Source organism: Cajanus cajan, chromosome 3 (genome assembly GCF_000230855.2).
Source record: "Cajanus cajan strain Asha chromosome 3, NIPB_CcT2T_4, whole genome shotgun sequence".
Taxonomy (NCBI): domain Eukaryota; kingdom Viridiplantae; phylum Streptophyta; class Magnoliopsida; order Fabales; family Fabaceae; genus Cajanus; species Cajanus cajan.
The window spans coordinates 12810538-12815893 of NC_138519.1; positions in this window are offsets into that span (position 1 = coordinate 12810538).

The window sequence follows — 5356 nt, forward strand, 5'->3', positions numbered from 1 at the left end:
TCAACAATGTTGAAACATATTACATTTCTCAATTTAATCATTGCATTCATTGTTTTGTATCAAATTTTTTAAGACTTAAAATATAAGAATTTTAATCCAAAGGTGTATTACGCCTAGATAGGAGATGGTTGAAGTAGACGAGTAATAATTAAGTGTGATGAAAAAAGTCTTTTCAGATGTATTGCTTATATATATTCTAAATACAAAAACTCTACATAAATCAACTAAGGAAACCATTCTAAAATCGTATACATTCATGACAAGTGGTATTACATGCTAATAAGATCGACTTTTTACTCGATTAGGGTCATTAAGGAAACATTTTATAGAAATAAGACTATTTTAAAACTATTTCTCACTTTAAGGCACTTAATTATGTGTACCACTAATAAATTTAATGACACTCATGCCACGTAATATGTAATATCTGAATTTTTTATTAAAAATATTTATTTTATTATTGATTATTATATTTTGTGATAATTAAATGTATTGATTTTAGTAATTATTTTTATATGAATATATTGTGAGATTTTATAATTAAAATTTATATCATTTAATTATTTATTAAATAAGGGAAGGGATTTGTCAATAACTATGGTTGATATATGGTTTTTTAACTAAATGATTTAAGGGAGGTTAAGTTTTAAAAAGAGCTAATTAATTTTTACGCCCTCTCACTTTTCACATACACATTTTCACTTCAAAGTTCAGAGAATCTGAAGGAGGAGGAAACTATTTTAGAGTCAATTTTCTATACTCAACAAGGAAAGAGAGGAGTGAGAAATCTCACTCTAGGTGTGGAGATATATGTTAGGTAGTATGATTGACTTTTAATCCTATGTATGTTGCATGCCTATGTGTGAGGGAATTTTCCCAAATCCTGTGTTTGTGACTCTCTTTTTGTTGTAATTTTTGTTGATTATGTTATTTTGTTCAAGTTATGAACGTGGTGTTCTCAATCTAAACATGTTTGATTTTTAATTATGAAGAATTATTTCATTCAATTTTTGTTAATTATGCATTATGACATATGGGGTAGAGGGTGTCACATAATACACACACATACATAAATATTTTGTAAAAAGAATTGTATGGAGAGTAAACATGACATTCGTATTGGTGATGTTGGAGTTGCGTGCAAGATCACCATTGGTGCATCCAACTCTAATGACACTGTTGTTTTGTTGTTGTTGTTTTTTTTTTTTTTTTTTTTTAATTTTGGATAAGTGATGTTAGCCCATTCATTTCATACAAGAAACCTTTTATACACACACACACACAAAGTCTCCATTGATAAGAGACCTTTTAGGTAATGACTAAAAGTAAAATCACAAGAGTTTAGGCTCTATTTTAAAGTAGACAATATCTTATTAATGTGAAGACTTGTGTGTGGTGTAAAAAACCCTCAATGCATAACAAGTGGTATCAGAGCTGATGGTTTTGACCATGTGACCAACTTGACGAGTATGATGGAGTTGACAAATAGATTTAGGTGTAGGATCCCTTATATCAAAAGTCTTTCTAAAGGTGGATCCATATATGCAAAAGAGTCTTGTTGATAACGTAGAGGGTTAGGAGGCGTGTCCACTATCGTGGGTTAAAAGATAGAGTGACGATGCAAGTACTTAAACCGTGACTAATAGGGATGGCAAACATACCCGTACCCGCGGGTAATATCCGAACCCGTCCCGACTTTGATGGGGAATATCCGGTTTGACCGGGTATGGGTACAGGTATGGGTAAAACCCGATATATTAAATCGGGTACGGGTACGGGTATGTGTATGTACTTACCCGCCCCGTACCCGTACCCGTACCCGTCCCCGTTCTCATTTTTAATTTAATACTCACTTACAATTTAATTATATTAAAAAATTTTAATATTTTTTTATGTGTGATTATTTATTATAATATAAGATAAAGAAATAATTTAATTATAATTATAATATAATAAAAAAATAATTTAAAAATATCATTTTTTTACAAAAAATAAAAAATAAAAAAATTGACGGGTACGGGTACGGGTACGGGTATACCCGATACCCGACGGGGACGGGGATGAGAATGAAAATCTATACCCAACGGGTATGGGGACGGGGACGGGGATGAGTTTAACTCGCGGGGACGGGGACGGGTATCATGAAACCCGTACCCGCCCCGCCCCGTTACCATCCCTAGTGACTAAGCTTTATGGACTACCATCAAAGATACTCGTGGACTGATTGCTTTCGCTGCAAAATGGGGTTAAACTATAGTCTTTTATTTAAGTGGAGAATTATTGGGATGCAATTAAAGTTCTACATTGTTCAAACAAGAGGATGGATATAGGTTTATATATGCACACGAAGTCTCCATCAGTAAGAAGTCTTTTAGGTGATGACTGGAAAAAAATGCGGACTTAGGCTCGAAATAAATAATATCTTATTAATATGAAGACTTGTGCGTGTATAAAAACCCTTTGATGCATAAAAAACTCTCTCAAGAGATGATTGTCACTAGTACAAGAAAAATATTTTAAACCGATTATTAAATAACTAATGTAATAAAGGTAGTCACATAATTGAAAATTTTGAAAACCTTTTTGCATCGCTTATTAAGTAATTGATGTATAATGCCTTTTTTACACCAATTAACCTATAACCGATATAAAAAGGCCTTTGAAAACATTTTAGAATCTCATTTCACTCTTGCACACTCTTATTTTTCTTCCCAAAAATTTATCCCAAACTTTCTTTTTGTAATCTTGATGATGTTTTAAACATCTCGATCATTAGTACAAAAGAGGTAATTTACGTAAGTTATTTTAAGCTTTTTATGTTAGAAAAAAGTCCGACGTTAATCCGAGAGACGTAAATTTACGTCGATTGTGATGGCTGACGTAAATTTACGTCGGACATTCCCAAGAGCCGATGTAAAAAAATTGTAAACAAAAAAAAAACATAATGAGTGCAAGCAAAACGGGCTGTTCTACCTGGAGAATGAGTCGTTCTTCTGCTTGCAGAACGGGCCGTTCTGATTGTAGAACGAGCTGTTCCAGATGCAAAATTAAAATCCCCTGCATGAAACAAACTTACAAACTTAAGAATCAGGCGAGTTACATACCTTACCTGTAGATGCTCCATATCCTGAATAATCATAACTGAAAGCATAACAAAAAATTGAAAGAAATTAAATAAACATATATTAAACTAAATATATCATGCATGAGTTTAGACTTTAGAAACAAAGTAAAAAAGCAAGAAATTTTGGTGTTGGTGTCTTACTTTTGACGAAACCGAAACCGAAGAAGGAAAGTGAAGAGTGACAGAAAATAAATTCGACCTAAGCGGTTGAGCTTCTTCTTTCTCTCACACCGTTTCACTTGTCTCTTGTTTTCAAATACTGACACGCGCTGGAAGATTAATGGACCTTTTTACGTAGGACATAAGGGGGTCTGTCGTAAAATGTAAAATCTACGTCGGACGTATCTTATGTACGACGTAGATTTTACATTTTACGTCGGACCCCTTATGTCCGACTTAAAAAAGTTCACAAAAATTACAAAAATGCCACCGCATCTTTTTTACGTCAATTTTTGGTATGTTCGACGACAAAGAGGTGACGTAAAAGACTAATTTTCTACTAGCGTGTCTCTAACAAGGTTTTTTTTTTTGGTGATTTCGTCATTGTTCATGACCTCCAATGACATCCACCTAATTCACCAATTTTTGTGTTTTTGCATCATTTTGTATTTTGTTTTATTTACTATCCTCATTATGTTATTTGTCATTTCATGAAGCTTTATTTTCTCTCCAAGTCTTACTTTTGTCACCGTTATGTATGTTATGTATGTTATATCATTGATTTCATATTTTGTTTTGATTTCCTATTGTTAACATTAATTTGTTTTCATTCTTCAAGTCTTGTTAAACTTTCACTTTTGGTTTTTTGCCATTGATCATCAAATATTTGTTTGAGATTTGTTTACAAGTTTAGAATTGTAAAAAAAAATGTACCAATTTTTTTTGTTTAAAAAAAGCTTTCTATGTCTATGTAGAAATGTTCACTTTTTATCACCATTTCTACAATCTATGTAAAATGTTCAAAATAATAATAGAAATTAAGGCCAACCTATACCAACCAATGAATGACCACTACAAGAATGTTTCGATTTAGAGTTGGCCAAAAACTGACTCTAAATCATAAAAATCGACGTAATATTGTCGGTTATTCGTCGATTTTTGGCCGACGCTAAATAAGTTGACACAATTTTTTTTGTGTCGGCTAAGCCGTCACTAACAAATTTATTTATTTTATTTTTTTATTGTCAGTTAAGCTGGCACTATGTTGACACAAAATTTATTTTATTTTTTTCTTTATCTTCTTTTTCCAGCTTATCATTTATTCGTTCATATTTTTAACATTCTTGGGACTCGATCTGTGAACCTTGAGGTCTTAAGTAAACTTGATAACCAACTGTACTAGAACACATTATGCGTATATAACATTGAAAAAATTATCTTTATTTCTCTCAAAGCACGTATACGGTTGGAAAAGCTGACGCTATTTTAAGATGTAGCGTCGGCTTTTTCGACACTAAATTTAAATTAAGTTTAGTGACGCTATTCTTTAAATATAACGTCAGCTTTTTCGACACTAATTTAATTTAAATTTAAATTAAATTAGTATCGAAAAAACTGACGCTATATTTAAAGAATAGCGTCGGTTTTTCCGATGCTAAACTTAAAAGAAATTTAAATTAAATATTTTAAGTTTAATGTCGGAAAAGCCGACGCTACATCTTCAAATAACGTCGGTTTTTTCAACACTATTTGCGTCAACTATTAACCGATGCTTATTTTCCGCTGCTTATTCATCATTTTCTTGTAGTGGACAGAGGTAGAAATTAAGGCCAACCTATACCAACCAATGAATGACACTGGTAGAGAATACAATCTAAAATAATTAACAAAAAGTATATATTAGTGCCAAAACTATTATATGTAGGTTTGTGAGACAAAAATCCGAATCAATCCTATCAAATCTAGATTATAAATCAATATTAAATTTGCTAATACAATATGTAAATTAACGAAGAATAAATTATGCTTTCATGCATTGTTGTGACATACAATTTCTACACGAAGAACTTTGCCTTCTTTCGCTCCTTTCCCACATTTGTCAAGAAAAAAAAAAAAACACCAGTAATAAATCATAAAAAAAAAGAAAAAAGATTGCATATTCTAAATGTTACATTATGATTATGGCTTTTTATATCGCTATTATCACACCTCTTAACATGTTAAATGAGTGAGTCAATATTCTAAAAATGTGATGTGGGAAAAAGAAAAGTGATGCTAACGTGTAAGCTTAGC